The following is a 17,549-nucleotide window of genomic DNA, read 5'->3' on the forward strand; positions in this document are numbered from 1 at the left end:
TCCTCCCGGACCAGGGCACAAATCCACGTTCCCTGCATCGGCAGGCGGACTCTCAACCACTGCGCCACCAGGGAAGCCCAGTCTTCCCTTTTAAAAGGAAAGATTCACACTAAAGTAAAACTGCAGAAGCAGAAGTCACACTGGGAAAAGGGAGAACACTGGGGATCACAAGGAGAAATAAGGTTCAGATATTGTGTGGCAGAAGAAACCAAGAGAGCACAGAGTACTGTGACAGCAACCTAGAATGTGAAACAGTGAGATCACCAGCTCAAAGAGCAAGGCTGGTAGAGTTCTGGACAATACAGATACAGAGGCAGGAAGCTTAGATGAATCAGATCAGGCTAAGCCCTGGGAGATGTATAAGTGGCTAAAACATTAGATGGATGGATAGATAGATAGATGATAGATGATAGATAGATAGATAGGGAGATAGAACTAAAGGAGGGAGAAAGAGGAAGGAAGGGAGGGAGGGAGGGAGGGAGGGAGGGAGGGAAAAAGAAAAGCTCCTGAACTCTGAGGGGGAAAAGCTACTTCCACACATCCATGCCTCCTGTACAGAAACATCTTCCCTAAAATCCAGGAAACGCAATCTCATGTAAACATGTGAAATAAATAAAAAATAAGATTACAATCAAAACCCATATAAAGACATAAAGTTAAAGATGAAAAAAATCCAAATTATCTCACAACAGATAATGAAAAAGACTAACAAACCATGACTACAAAGCAAATGAAAGTAGCATATTATTTCAGATAGGGATAAAGAAATTAAGAAAATTATCAAAGCTCTGAAATGACAGCATAAGTCAAGATGAGAACATCTCAGATGACAAGACTGGACAACAGAAGGCTATAATTTTTTTCGAAAGCTAACAGAACTTGGGACTTCTCTGGTGGTCCAGTGGTTAAGACTCTGCACTCCTAATGCAGGGGGCCTGGGTTCAACCCCTGGTCGGGGAACTAGATCCCACATGAATGCTACAACTAAGAAGCCCGCAAGCCCTAACTAAAGATCTCATGTGCCACAACTAAGACCCGGTGCAGGCAAAATAAATAAATAAATATTGAAAAAAAAAAAAGAAAGCTAATAGAACTCATGAATAAAAGAGAAGAAAATGAAAAATTGGAAATGAAGACTAAATTCGAAGAAACACAAGAACATATATAGCAAAGTAAGAGAAATAGAGGAGAGAAGAAAAAGAAGTTACTCTTATGAAAAAGTAATAAAGATAAGAAGAAATTTTTTAAAAGCAGAAGATAAAGAGAATACACAAGCAAAGCTCATTTGGGTATAACTGAAACACCTAAAGAAGGCAAATAAAACAACTGAACAAAACAAAATTTTAAGTACAATAAAATTTTTTTTTCTTATATCTACATATTGAATAGGTACACTGAGCACTGGCAAAATATGGCCCAGTGTAGTCAACACCAACCTATATTTAGTAAAGCTACCACTGGCCTTTAATGATATGGAGGGGGAGGGAGGGAACTGAGGACATTCAGACAAATGCACTAAATCACCGATATGGAAAAAAAAAATGTTAGATTGGCCCCAGATTTTTCAATAACATTTTATAACCACAGCAAGTAGAGCCTGTCTCCAAATCTGACCCAGTCTCACACACTCCCTCTCCTCAAACACTTCCCTTATGTTCAGAGTTCAAGGTAGATTATCAGCAAAATCTATTTTGAACCTCTTTTCTGAAAATTCTCTCCACTTTCTTGCTCCAGTGGAAACCTGATGATTCCCTGATGCCACTGCTTCTCCTCGATCCCTCTCAAGTGGAGCCTGTGTCCTCTCCTTGCCTTTCAACATGTAGTAATGGGTATCTTCCTTAATCCATATAGCTGCTTGCAGACCATTAAACTTCTCTCCAGGCTCCTTTGAAGCCCATTGCATCAGTCTAAACCATCATGTGGTGGGCTGGATATTGGACCCCCAAAATATCCAGGTCCTAATCCCTGGAACCTGTGAATATTATCTTACATGGTAAAGTCTTCGCAGATGTGAGTAAGTTAAAGATCTTATATGGGGAGGGTATCCTGGATTATCCATGTCAGGTACACCTTAAATGTAATAACAAATATCCTTATAAGAGGGAGACAGGGAGATCTGAGAAAAGAAGAGAAGGTAGTGTGACAATAGAAGCAGAGATTTGAATGACATGTTTTGAAGATGGAAGGAGACACAAGGCAAGGAATACAGGAAGCCACTGAAAGCTGAAAAAGACCCAGAAGTAGATCCTTCATTCAGAGCCTCCAGAAGGAACCAGCCCTGCTGACACTTGGACATTAGCCCAGTGGTACTGGAATTCTGACTTCCAGAATCACAAGTTTGTGGTACTTCTTTACAGCAGCAATAGGAAACTAATATATCCCACGTGGATGCAGTCATCTACAGCCATCCAGGCCACCAAGTCTCGGCTCATTCCTAGAAGACTGTAACACCTGGCTTAACATCTTACCCACTGACACTATGCTTTAATACTTATTATTACAATATCCATGGATGCTAAGATATTTCGCTGACACTTCCCAAATCTTGGCCTCTTAATTCCTTGTCCTCTTCACCCCCAATAATCCTGTCTCACGCAGGGGACAGTGAGCTTGTCAGAGTGAGCACCTGTCTCTCCCAGCTGTGCAGGACTCTGCCTTTTCCCTCTGACCCCATCCAGGGTGCTGAGCCTTGAGCTGTATGATAAGGGGGCAGGGAGAGGCTGGGAGAGTGGCAGATAAGATTCTCTGAGGGCATGAAAGGCACATGGGTCCTACTAACCAGGTCATGGACTCCAACAAAAAGTCCTCCCACAAGTCTCTGGGGCACCTCTCCTGTGAATCCTCCCAACTGGCCATGGGCACCCCAATACCTCATGTGATTCACCCACCCACCTCTCCTCCCTGCTCCCTGTGCAGGCTCCCAGTGGCGGCTAGAGGGAACTTTGGCAGAAGGCCAGCGAGCAAGCAAAGAAAGCCAGCCCAAATCTGCAGGCTAGGGAGAGACGACAAACTTGAGCTACAGCACTGCCCTGGGGAAAGCAAAAGGGAAGCTGTCAGCACTCAGCCTGGTGTGTTGCAGGATTGAGAGAAGTGTACAAGCTCAGGAATTCTACCACAAGGGTGCTACTGTCGCCACTCGTCTTATCCAACCTATGAGCAGCGTTTGACCCAGTTTATCACAGCCTCCTTCGAGCACTTCCTTCACATGGGCTCCAGGACAGTTGCCCTGCTCTCCTCCTAACTCCCCGGTTACTTATTCCCAGTTTACTGGCTTGTCCATTTATTCATTTATTTACCAACTCTTTAGGTATTGATACTTTCTCTGAATATCAGATACTATTCTAGGTGCTGGAAATACAGCAATAAACAAAACAGACAAAAACTTCTGACTTAGGGGAGCCACATTCTAGTGACATAACATGAGTTTATCAATAGAGGGGGAAAGAATCCCTTTGCTTCTTTACTTCCCTTGGTCTCTGCTCAAATATCCCCTGATCGGGCCTCCCTGGTGGCGCAGTGGTTGAGAGTCTGCCTGCCGATGCAGGGGACACAGGTTCGTGCTCCGGTCTGGGAGGATCCCACATGCCGTGGAGCGGCTGGGCCCGTGAGCCATGGCCGCTGAGCCTGCGCATCCAGAGCCTGTGCTCTGCAACGGGAGAGGCCACAACAGTGAGAGGCCCGCGTACCACAAAAAAAAAAAAAATATATATATATATATCCCCTGATCATAATTTCAGAGAAGGCATCTCTGATATGGGTATTTGTCATCACACAAACCTCCTACTTCTTTCCCCACTTCTCAATTAATTTTTCTCTCAAGGGCTTATCACCGTCTGATGAATTATATTTTTTATTTATTTATATCCTGCTCTTCTCACCGAAATGTAAGCACCTCGAGGCCAGGGCCTTTATCTCTTTTGTTCATTGCTCCAACCCCGGAATACAGCACAAAGTAGAAGATCACAAACGACTCATTGACTCTGTAATCCTGAGGTGCAGCAATATCGCATTTTATAGATGAGATTTTATACAGCTGATCAAAATCACACAGTAGGTAGGCACTGGCAAAGCCCAGAAGCCTAATAAAGAAACCTTCCTCTTTTTTTCACTCTACCTTTAACCAGCCCTGAAAAAAAGTTGTCATTGCAAAAGAAGAGAGGGAAAATCATGTGAACCATTGCCCTTCAGTTGCTTTTTATAATATAAAAAAAGTAGAAGATATTGAAAAAGCTGGGAATCTTTTGAAAAATTAACAGCCTTCGGCCCATTTAGTGTTTAGACCCATGTTGAGTGTCTAAAAGAAAATGCATACAAAGGCAGAGTGTCCATGCCAACTTGTCTCATTTTTTCCCTTTCCCTTTCTTCATATGTCTTGTAGCTTGATTCACTCCAGTGGAAGATGACAAATATTCACTGAACTATTTGGTATGGATAATGAACAACCAACTGGTGTGAGATACTCAGAGGTTGAAATGTGAAAGGAAGTTACTTGGAAGGAAGAAGAGTCCAAGAAGCACATCAGCAAGTGAGAATGCATAGAAAGAGGAGTAATATTCAGAAGGCAAGGCAGCGCTCGAGCCAGGGAGCTGTCCTGCAAATCAGGGCTGGTATTGCCCCACTGAGAGCTGTACTGAGGAACACAGACCACCAGCTACGTCTAAAACTGTAAAAATATCGAGGTTGTACAGAGTTACATAGTTATTTGATTCTACACCATTTTGAATTTTTGTTAAAAGTTTAGGTCTCAGATTTATCCCAAAGTACTTTTATTTCTTCAATATTTTCTGAAGAAGTTATCCATCTGATACAGGAAGGCATTTCTACTCTCATTATCTGTTTTAAATAGTCAATCCCTTAACTGCCAACACTAGCCAAACGAAGAATTAAGGTTAAAATTTGAAGACTACTGGGATGGTTGTCAACTATTTTATTTTAAAAATTATCTGTGTTGTGCCTCTTCACTTCACTTGAACTCTGAGAATGCTGACAAGACTGTAAACTCCTTGTCCTAACTGGATAAACTTCCCTGAACTGTGAGGGAATGGAGAAACAGAGGAAGGTGTTAGATATTTCTCCGTCCTACTAGGGCACAGGACTCTGAATTATTCCCACAAACAATGTCCAGAAACCTGAAGAAGATAATTAGTGAAACTCTAGAATAAGCCATCAAGTTAGGGAAAGAGTAGAACAACTCAGTATAGCCTTGTTGGTGGTTGAAGAATAACCCCCATGGCCGGTCTATGATTCTGTTAACACAGCTTCCAGAGCTCTGGGAAACCAGCCCTGTTTCCTGTTCTATAGCCTCAAGTTCAGGAGCTTGCCTGGACAGGACTTATTCAGCCAGGAAAGGACAAGGGTAATAAATGAGAGATGTATTCATGCCCGAGTATTCTGCTCTCTGCTTTTCTCAGCAATCACCTTACGTATTGTATAAGCCTGAGATTTATGAGATAACTACAGCTAACTCAGAAGAGGCGGTCCTCTCAACACACATCCAGATGACTTAGGTAGAGTTTGTAGACATGCCCCAGCCTCAAACATACGACATGTAGAATGCTGACTTGGGGAATGGGGTTGGCCGTTGTGCCTCCTGAGATTCTGAAGGGCTCTCGCTGACTCAGACATTGCCCTCCACTACTGTCAACCCTGCTGACATCTGGAAGCTAACACCTCCATAAATGGCCTGAGGACCACTGCTGACTGTACCAACTTCCCTCCATATTATTTGGAAAAGGAAATCTTATTTGATTGACCCAACAAGTGTATTTGTCTTTCTGCTAGTACAAATCTACTGGGACAATTGACAATTGTTAATACAGAGTCTGTGCTTGGAATTCAACATTTTGCACTGGGGCTTCAGCAGACAGGAAAGGAAAAGCCCTGTTTTAACATCTTCTTCTACACACATGCATGTTAAGTCATACAGAGAGCTTTATACATACACATATATACATGCATGCATAAAATATGTATGAAATTTATATAGACATATTTATACATGTATGTATATTTGTATATATGCATATATACATTATAATACATTCAAGGAGGTTTCCTAATTGTTTTTAGAGTAAGAATGGTGTTACAGAAGAAATATAGGCTTAAGTAGTTTATTAAACAAAGTTTTTTAAAAAATATAAACATAAATGATTTGAAGGGACTTGGCTTGACCTTTACAGTAAAAATATTTTCCCAAGAATGCAGTTACAGATTTTCATATTTTCAAACTCTTCCAGGGAGACAAGGAAGTACAAAAGCAGCACTGAAGGCAGCAGATGTGGGTGATGCCCAAACACTGCCACTTAGAAAGTTTATGTGAAATTGAACCAGGAGCTGAAAGCTCTGATTCCCCAACCCCTGCTTTCAGAACTAAATTTTCCTCAGTCTGCATCTCACAAAATATTCAAGCCAACTTTGCCAGAAAATCAGGAATCTCAGCATGTGGATGAAATTAAGAAAGCTCATATATTTAGAAAACATATTGGAGTTTTACACTAAGCACTAAGCTATTTAAGATCATTGACTTTAAGATTTAATCAATGAATGGGAGTTTGGGCTATAAAAGATGATTATTTAAAATGCAGGGAATTTTCTCTTCCATGGATGTGGTTGAACAGCTCTGATCTTTGTCCTTCACCCAGCTCTAGATCAAATATGTGTCCCAGGATAAAGCTCTCTCAGCAGAGGTGCAGCCCACAAGCCACGAGGAAAAGAGCTAAATGAAATGTGGACACCAGGTGCCACTCAGGCTGTGTTATCAAAAAAAAAAAAAAAAAAAAACTAGTCATCTTATCAAGTACATATCAAGTAATATTTTTTAATCACTGAACATAGTTGAAGGTTATTTATTAAAAGAATTATGGTTTATAAATGTCATTATCATATTGTACTATTTAAAAAGTCAACTGATTACTCCTGAAGGATGGAAAAGTCTAGCCAGAAAGCAGCATGCTTTCTAAATAGAACAAAAACCATTAGCTTTGACACTCTTTCTGCTACAGCACTAATTAATGTGGCATTTGCCTAACAGTAAAGAAACACTCCACCAAAAAAACCTTCATATATATATATATATATATATATATATATATATATATATAATGAAATTGTGATTCTTTACTATTTGAATTGTGTTAGTAAAACTAGTACTGCAAATAGCCTCTTCTTAGCTTGACTTATATTAAACAGGCTTTCCTTCCACATAAATGTATACATGTACAAATATACATTTATCTGTGTTTTTTCTTTTAAACCTTTTTAAGGCCTTTCTTGCTATGTGCCAGGTACTTGCATGTAAGCCTTATAAAATCCTATGAGTCAGGCTTTATTATTCCAATTTTATTGGTGAGAATAATGAAACTTGGAACATGTAGATAGGTGGCTTGCTTAAGGTCTCACATCTAGAGAGTGGCAGAACTAGGACCAAACCCAAGTCTTCTGAATCCAAATCCTAAGTTTGTTCCACCATATGCATGTTATCCAATTATATACATGTACGTGTTTTATCTTGTAAAATTATGCAGGAAGAGAAAATGGTCTCTGGAAAATCCAAACATAGAGGTAAGTTGAACTGAGTGTGTCTTTCCTTTTTCCTCTGTGTCCCTAACTCTCATTTTTTTGGCTATACATTTGGCACTGCAGAATATTAACATTGCCCAGGAAAATTCAGGGAAGTTGAAGGTGAGCAATGAGGATTCTCCTATGCTATTAAATACTTTCACAGTTACTCCATTTGACTGGAAGATACAAAGAGGCTTCTCTGTGACATCCATCGCACTGCCCAGAACTGCTCCAAGCTTGGTCTCAGTGACAAATACTTGAAGTTAATCATCCGTTTGTCTCCACATTTCCCTTGAAGACATTGATCAAGCTGTGTTGACAGAGCCGTGATGAAATATCAGGTTTTGGGAAATGCTGAGCTGGCTTTGAATCTACCATTATTTGAGCATAAGGCAACAGCTTGAAAGACATCTGTCATTTTTCTTTGGCTTTAACTCTCCTCTTCAATTTGAGGCCACATATGTTTTAGTCAAAGTTGTAAATTCTATAATTGTCCCAGATTCTTATCATGAAGTTCATGACTGGCAATGGGCAAAAACAGACTTTCATGCTAATAATAACATTGTTTAAGCAACCAAACGTCAAAGAATCATATCATAGTAGGACTTGGGGGATAAAAACTCATTTATGTCCTGTTACCTAAACAGTGAAACAGAACTCTTTTCAGCTTCTTTATATATTATAACATCTTCAAGAAAAAAATGATAAAGAGAAGAATAATGAGAAGATATTTGTCTTACATGGTATTAAAATTATTCCAAAATTTAAAAATAGATATAAATGCTCAAATATACATTTTTCTATTTTGTTTCTGTTTTAAAACAAATTATACTTGCATATGTTACTCAATATTTTTAGACACAATTACATTTCAATATATAACTCTGTATCACTCTTTTATATGGCTTACATTTCAATTAATCATCTTTTCCAATACATTTCATTTAAAACATGTTAAAAAGTAGCAAGCATGCAAAAATTATTATGCTACTGTTGTAGATACAAAAACTAAAGAAAATAATTTTGTTTCTGGTATAGTGATATAACCCCTATTCAGACCCACCCTCTGGTTTATGCTGATAACAAACATAAACTCTGGGCAAATACAAAAAACAACTAAGGATTCTAAAGGATAGACAAAAGCAGGTATACTGTGGAAGGTAGGCAAAATTGGAGAAGCAACCAGAATTTTCCTCCCCCCTTTCTTTGTGGCTTTGCCCTGAGGTGGGAGGGACAGTGCAGGCAATTAAATTAGGGGGAAAAAGTAGTGACATATTTGTCCATCACGTAAACAAAATACAGACATTTTCAGAAAAAAAAAACCTGTCTCCCAAAGACCTGCATTACAAGAAGTGGAAAAGGAGACTCTGGACCAAGATGGCAACCTAAGAGTCTCCTGAATTTCCCTCTTCTCACAGATACACCAAATATACAGCTACACATGGAGCAACTTCCTTTGAGAGAAATCCGGAAATTAATGAATGACTCCCATACATTGGGTGACTCAGAAAATACCCACATCAAAACTGGCAGGAAGGGCTGAGACACACTCTCACAAACACCCCACCCCTGGCACAGTGGCCCACAACCGGGAGAGGACCCTTATTCCCAGGTTCTCCTAAGTACCATAGGGCTTAGACCACACATCTAGTGCCCCAACTCTTAAGGCTGCCACAGGGGAGACAGGCCCCTAAATCACCTACTTCTGAAAGCCAGTGGGGCTGTGTTCATGAATGCACAAGACTACAGCAAGTGAAGAAGCAGTAGCTAACAGGTGAAGTGAGTGAGCAGGCTTTCCCAGCAAGGCTAAGCACAGAGGGAGCCAACAAACACAACCATCTCCCAGTTCTTGCCTGAATGGAGTCTGACTGCAGACTTCACAGGCTACTGCCTGGGGCTCCTGCTTCTATTTAGTAGCCTCTGGGTACTGACTGCAAGCCTTCCCAGAGCCTGAAAGAGCCAGTGGGCACTTCTGTCATGTTCCAACAACAAAACCAAGTCATCAGCGTCTCCCTGGAAGGAACCTGTCCACACATCTAGCACCTCAATTTTCATGGCTGCTTTCCAAGGGACGGACCCCCAAATCGCCCAGCTCTGACATGCAACAAGACTTGAATTCATGAGTCCCACAAGACTATAGCAAGAGAAGAAGCAGTTTTCAAATGCGCACAGGCACACTCCCCATGGCTATAAGCCTAGGCTTAATGCAGAAAGGGAAGGCAAACACTCATCTCCCAGTTTCTCCCTGGAAGGGATTTGACTGCACACTTTCTTAGTTGCTGCCTGAGGGTCCAGCTTCCAATCAGACTGCATCTAGCTGCTGTCTGTGATCATCCCTTTGGATCATCCCTTTGGCACAACTTCAGATAATGGGAGTCACTAAAAACAAAGACGATGACTTTGACAATCACAAAGGTTTGAGAAGCAACCTGGAGCTCAAGCTGGGCTGATTGACGAGGTTCATCTCCAAGAGACCAGTCTGTCAAGACGGAGAGAGGTGGCTATTTTATCTAATGCACAGAAACCAACAGAGTCAATGGACATGAAGAAATAAGGGAATCTATCCCAAACAAAAGAACAAGATTAATCTCCAGGAATCCATCTTAATGAAATGGAGATAAGGGATTTAAGCAAAAGAGAGCTCAAAATAACAGTCATAAAGATGCTCACTGAGCATCAATGGAGAAATCACAAGACAAATAAGAACATATTTTTAATTGAATAGTAATGAAAATTTAGCATGTCAATTTGTGGGATGCAGCTAAAGCACTGTGTAAAATGCTTATCTTAGGAAAAAAAAAAGTGTCTAAGAAAATGTCCTATGCTTTCACCTTAAGAATCTATGAAAAGAAGGGTAAAATATATCCAAAATAAATACAGTTGACCCTTGAACAATGTGGCGATTAATCTGCGTATAACTTATAGTGGACTCTCTATATCTGCCATTCCTCCACACCCCAGGTTTCAACCAACCACTGGTGGTGTAGTTCTGTAGTATTTACTATTGAAAAATATCCGAGTATAAATGGATCTGTACAGTTCAATTCCACATGTTCAAGGGTCAACTGTAGAGGGAAGGAAATAATAATGATAAAAGTAGAAATTACTAAAATAGAAAACAGACAATAGAGAAAATTAAGAAAGCCAAAAATATTTCTTTGCAAAGATCAACAAAATTGATCAATCTTTAGCTAAACTGCTAAAAATAGAGATAAAGCTTTTTATTTAAAAAAAAATAGAGAATGCTGCCCAACTCATTTTATATGGCACGCAAAACTCTATACCAAACCTGCTGAAGACTTCACACAAAAAATGTATAGACCAGTATCTCTTCTAAACATAGATGCAAAAATCCTGAAGTAAATATTAGCAAACCCAGTTGATCAATGGAGTGTATATGCAAATATATACAACATAACCAAGTAGGGTTTACACCATGAGTGTAAGATTGGTTTAAAATTCAAAAATTATTCAATGCAATTCACCATAATAACAAAATAAGGAAGATAATATAACCATTTCAATTGAATAAAATTTTAAAAAATTAATACCCAATCATACAAAAACCCTCAACAAACTAAGAGTAGCAGGAAACTTTCTCATTCTAATAGAGGACATATAAAACATCTACAACTAATGTAGTACTCAACAGTGAAAAACTGCCCCCAAACGCCTTGTATAGGAAAAAGCTAAAGACACCTACATGCACCATTTCTTGTCAAACTGTAGTTAATGTCCTAGAAATTGCAATAAAGCTATATCCAAAATAAATACAGTTGACCCTTGAACAATGTGGCGATTAACCTGCGTATAACTTATAGTGAACTCTCCATATCTGCCATTCCTCCACATGAAATGAAAATGAAAGTAAAAACACAAAGAACAGAAGGAAAAAATAATATTGTCTCTATATCCCTATGACTGTACATGGAAAAAAATACAAAAACAATTACTCAAATTAATACATTAGATATGCAAACGTGTAAGATGTTAACTGTATTTTGTTAATCAACTGTATTTTTCTACACTAGCAGTAAAAAGTAAAAAGCAATCAGCTTGATTTATGATAACATCTAAATCATAAAATATCTAGGAATAAATTTAACCAAAGGAGCCCAAAACTTCTACAGTGAAAACTATAGAACATTATTGAGAAAAATTTAAAAGATCTAAAGAAATGAAGAGATACAGCATGTTCATGGATCGAAAGACTCAATATATGTCCATTCTTCCCAAAATGATCTATAGATTCAATGCATACCCAATAAAATATTCCAGCAGACATTTTACAGAAATTAACAAGCTGATTTTTAAAATTTGTATGGAAATGCATAATTCCTAGCCAAAGGATATTTTTAAAGCAGAACAAAGTTGGAGCACCTAATCTACATGATTTCAACTCACAGTTATCAGGATAGTTTGGTATTGGTGAAAGGGTAGATGTATAAAGATCAATGGAACATAACAGAGAGTTGAGAAATAAAGTCAACTGATTTTCTACAAAGATGCCAAGGCAATTCAATGTTGAAAGGAAAATGTTATTATTTTTCTTCAAATGTCTGATGAACTTTGGTTGGTGGTGCACATTTATGAAAGAAGGACCATGTAAATTTGCATGGTTAACAGGTATGTGTACCTTGTCTTTGGCCCTTGTAACTTTCTGGCTGTACAACAGGCCTCCTTCCCCTGTACAACAGGAAGGATGAATGCTGTCTCTGTGTATTTACACTGAGCATGCCTATAGATGGGCTATAGACCAGCATCCTGAGTCCTAAAATAAAAGGGTCTTTAACTCAGGGTGGGCATGCTCACCTTTAAACTGTTTCCCTGCTGAGAAGATGTACTTTCTTTCTACTTCTCTCTCACACCAAAGCATTCATTCTAGGTGCTCACTCCAGACACATTAGTTCATTTAGAGAGAAATCTAAGGGATGGAAGTGCAAACTCACAAGCAGTGATTCGGTTGATAACTCCTCCACACTCATCATTTGTATGTGTTGACTCTAAGCTTGAAATATCCTTGGCATTGTTTCCTCTTTCTGCAATAGTTTTCCCAATTGTTTTGAGCTGTTTTTCTCTTCTCTTGTTTCTCTGAGATCCCAAAGGTATCTGTTTTTTTATTTTCAGGAAATTCTACCAAACACTTGTCTGCTAATGGTTTGCTTATTTTAACATCAGTGCTGCTACAGGTTAATTTTTTAAGTAAATTTTCTGAAAGTTTAAGTATTTTAGGTTAGGAAGAATGCAAACATATTAGCTCAGTCTGCCAGCATTACCGGAAACAATTTAATGAGTAATTTTCAATGTTTATAACATGTAGTGAAATGTGCACTTGTATTCAATATTGTTAGGCATGAAAACAAATGAACATAAGTTTTGTACAAATTGTCATAAAAAAATGAGGCAGGACTTCCGGGTAAGATGGCGGAAGAGTAAGACGCGGAGATCACCTTCCTCCCCACAGATACACCAGAAATACAGCTACACGTGGAACAACTCCTACAGAACACCTACTGAACGCTGGCAGAAGACCCCAGACCTCCCAAAAGGCAAGAAACTCCCCACATACCTGGGTAGGGCAAAGCAGAGAGATTCCCGCACAGAGGAGCGGTGCCGAGCGGCACTCACCAGCCCGAGAGGCTTGTCTGCTCCCCCGCCGGCGCGGGCGGCGCTGGAGCTGAGGCTCGGGCTTCGGTCAGAGCGCAGGGAGAGGACTGGGGCTGGCGGCGAGAACTCAGCCTGAAGGGGGCTAATGTGCCACAGCTAGCCGGGAGGGAGTCCGGGAAAACTCTGGAGCTGCCGAAGAGGCAGGAGACTTTTTCTTCCCTCTTGGTTTCCTGGTGCACGAGGAGAGGGGATTAAGAGCGCCGCGTAAAGGAGCTCCAGAGACGGGCGTGAGTCGCGGCTGAAAGCGCGGAGCCGAGAGAGGGGCGTGGGACGCTGGGGCTGCTGCTGCCGCCGTCAAGAAGCCTGTGTGCGAGCGCAGGTCACTGTCCACACTGCCCTTCCGGGAGCCTGTGCAGCCTGCCACTGCCGGGGTCCCGGGATCCAGGGGCGGCTTCCCTGGGAGAACGCACGGCGCGCCTCGGGCTGGTGCAACGTCACGCCGACCTCTGCCGCTGCAGGCTCGCCCCGCACTCCGTGCCCCTCCCTCCCGCCCGGCCTGAATGAGCCAGAGTCCCCGAAGAGGCTGCTCCTTTAACCCTGTCCTGTCTGAGCGAAGAACAGACGCCCTCCGGCGACCTACACGCAGAGGCGGGGCCAAATCCAAAGCTGAGACCCAGGAGCTGTGAGAACAGAGAAAGGGAAACCTCTCCCAGCAGCCTCAGAAGCAGCGGATTAAAGCTCCACAATCAACTTCATGTACCCTGCATCTGTGGAATACATGAATAGACAACAAAACATCCCAAATTGAGGAGCCAGGAGTCAGTGCTGTGCCTCTGAGGTGGGAGAGCGAATTTCAGGACACTGGTCCACAAGAGACCTCCCAGCTCCACATAATATCAAACGGCGAAAATCTTCCAGAGATCTCCATCTCAACACCAGCACCCAGCTTCACTCAACGACCAGCAAGCTACAGTGCTGGACACCCTATGCCAAACAACTAGCAAGACAGGAACACAACGCCACCCATTAGCAGAGAGGCTGCCTCAAATCATAAAAAGTCCGCAAACACCCCAAAACACACCACCAGACGTGGACCTGCCCACCAGAAAGACAAGATCCAGCCTCATCCACCAGAACACAGGCAGTAGTCCCCTCCACCAAGAAGCCTACACAACCCACTAAACCAACCTTAGCCACTGGGGACAGACACCAAAAACAACGGGAACTACGAACCTGCAGCCTGCAAAGAGGAGACCCCAAACACAGTAACATAAGCAAAATGAGAAGACAGAAAAACACACAGCAGGAGAAGGAGCAAGATAAAAACCCACCAGACCTAACAAATGAAGAGGTAATAGGCAGTCTATCTGAAAAAGAATTCAGAATAATGATGGTAAAGATGATCCAAAATCTTGGAAATAGAATAGACAAAATGCAAGAAACAGTTAACAAGGACCTAGAAGAACTAAAGACGAATCAAGCATCGATTAAACACACAATAAATGAAATAAAAAATACTCTAGATGGGATCAACAGCAGAATAACTGAGGCAGAGGAACGGATAAGTGAGGTGGAAGATAAAATAGTGGAAATAACTGCTGCACAGCAAAATAAAGAAAAAAGAATGAAAAGAACAGAGGACAGTCTCAGAGACCTCTGGGACAACATTAAACGCACCAACATTCGAATTATAGGGGTTCCAGAAGAAGAAGAGAAAAAGAAAGGGACTGAGAAAATATTTGAAGAGATTATAGTTGAAAACTTCCCTAATATGGGAAAGGAAATAGTTAATCAAGTCCAGGAGGCACAGAGAGTCCCATACAGAATAAATCCAAGGAGAAATACACCAAGACACATATTAATCAAACTGTCAAAAATTAAACACAAAGAAATCATATTAAAAGCAGCAAGGGAAAAACAACAAATAACACACAAGGGAATCCCCATCAGGATAACAGCTGATCTCTCAGCAGAAACTCTACAAGCCAGAAGGGAGTGGCAGGACATACTTAAAGTGATGAAGGAGAAAAACCTGCAACCAAGATTACTCTACCCAGCAAGGATCTCATTCAGATTTGATGGAGAAATTAAAACGTTTACAGACAAGCAAAAGCTGAGAGAGTTCAGCACCACCAAACCAGCTTTACAACAAATGCTAAAGGAACTTCTCTAGGCAAGAAACACAACAGAAGGAAAAGAACTACAATAACGAACCCAAAACAATTAAGAAAATGGGAATAGGAACATACATATCAATAATTACCTTAAATGTAAATGGACTAAATGCTCCCACCAAAAGACACAGAGTGGCTGAATGGATACAAAAACAAGACCCATATATATGCTGTCTACAAGAGACCCACTTCAGACCTAGAGACACATACAGACTGAAAGTAAGGGGATGGAAAAAGATATTCCATGCAAATGGAAACCAAAAGAAAGCTGGAGTAGCAATTCTCATATCAGACAAAATAGACTTTAAAATAAAGACTACTAGAAGAGACAAAGAAGGACACTACATAATGATCAAGGGATCAATCCAAGAAGAAGATATAACAATTGTAAATATTTATGCACCAAACATAGGAGCACCTCAATACATAAGGGAAATATTAACAGCCATAAAAGGAGAAATCGACAGTAACACAATCATAGTAGGGGACTTTAACACCCCACTTTCACCAATGGACAGGTCATCCAAAATGAAAATAAATAAGGAAACACAAGCTTTAAATGATACATTAAACAAGATGGACTTAATTGATATTTATAGGACATTCCATCCAAAAACAACAGAATACACATTTTTCTCAAGTGCTCATGGAACATTCTCCAGGATAGATCATATCTTGGGTCACAAATCAAGCCTTGGTAAATTTAAGAAAATTGAAATTGTATCAAGTATCTTTTCCGACCACAATGCTATGAGACTAGATATCAATTACAGGAAAAGAGCTGTAAAACATACAAACACATGGAGGCTAAACAATACACTACTTAATAACGAAGTGATCACTGAAGAAATCAAAGAGGAAATTAAAAATACCTAGAAACAAATGACAATGGAGACACAACGACCCAAAACCTATGGGATGCAGCAAAAGCAGTTCTAAGAGGGAAGTTTATAGCAATACAATCCCACCTTAAGAAACAGGAAATATCTCGAATAAACAACCTAACCTTGCACCTAAAGCAATTAGAGAAAGAAGAACAAAAACATCCCAAAGTTAGCAGAAGGAAAGAAATCATAAAAATCAGATCAGAAATAAATGAAAAAGAAATGAAGGAAACGATAGCAAAGATCAGTCAAACTAAAAGCTGGTTCTTTGAGAAGATAAACAAAATTGATAAACCATTAGCCAGACTCATCAAGAAAAAAAGGGAGAAGACTCAAATCAATAGAATTAGAAATGAAAAAGGAGAAGTAACAACTGACACTGCAGAAATACAAAAGATCATGAGAGATTACTATAAGCAACTCTCTGCCAATAAAATGGACAACCTGGAAGAAATGGACAAATTCTTAGAAATGCACAACCTGCCAAGACTGAATCAGGAAGAAATAGAAAATATGAACAGACCAATCACAAGCACTGAAATTGAAACTGTGATTAAAAATCTTCCAACAAACAAAAGCCCAGGACCAGATGGCTTCACAGGTGAATTCTATCAAGCATTTAGAGAAGAGCTAACACCTATCCTTCTCAAACTCTTCCAAAATATAGCAGAGGGAGGAACACTCCCAAACTCATTCTACGAGGCCACCATCACCTTGATACCAAAACCAGACAAGGATGTCACAAAGAAAGAAAACTACAGGCCAATATCACTGATGAACATAGATGCAAAAATCCTCAACAAAATACTAGCAAACAGAATCCAACAGCACATTAAAAGGATCATACACCATGATCAAGTGGGGTTTATTCCAGGAATGCAAGGATTCTTCAATATACGCAAATCAATCAATGTGATACACCATATTAACAAACTGAAGGAGAAAACCATATGATCATCTCAATAGATGCAGAGAAAGCTTTTGACAAAATTCAACACCCATTTATGATAAAAACCCTGCAGAAAGTAGGCATAGAGGGAACTTTCCTCAACATAATAAAGGCCATATATGACAAACCCACAGCCAGCATCGTCCTCAATGTTGAAAAACTGAAACCATTTCCACTAAGATCAGGAACAAGACAAGGTTGCCCACTCTCACCACTCTTATTCAACATAGTTTTGGAAGTTTTAGCCACAGCAATCAGAGAAGAAAAGGAAATAAAAGGAATCCAAATGGGAAAAGAAGAAGTAAAGCTGTCACTGTTTGCAGATGACATGATACTATACATAGAGAATCCTAAAGATGCTACCAGAAAACTACT

At 40.2% G+C, this 17,549-nt stretch overlaps 1 non-coding gene across 1 annotated transcript; it reads left to right on the forward strand.

Moving 5' to 3' along the window:
- Positions 1–887: 887 nt before the first annotated feature.
- On the forward strand, positions 888–960 carry TRNAR-CCU (transfer RNA arginine (anticodon CCU)). Its single transcript has one exon. It is a non-coding gene; the product is annotated as a tRNA-Arg (tRNA).
- Positions 961–17,549: the final 16,589 nt, after the last annotated feature.

The sequence above is a fragment of the Mesoplodon densirostris genome, chromosome 12, assembly GCF_025265405.1.
Source record: "Mesoplodon densirostris isolate mMesDen1 chromosome 12, mMesDen1 primary haplotype, whole genome shotgun sequence".
NCBI classification, from domain to species: Eukaryota; Metazoa; Chordata; class Mammalia; order Artiodactyla; family Ziphiidae; genus Mesoplodon; species Mesoplodon densirostris.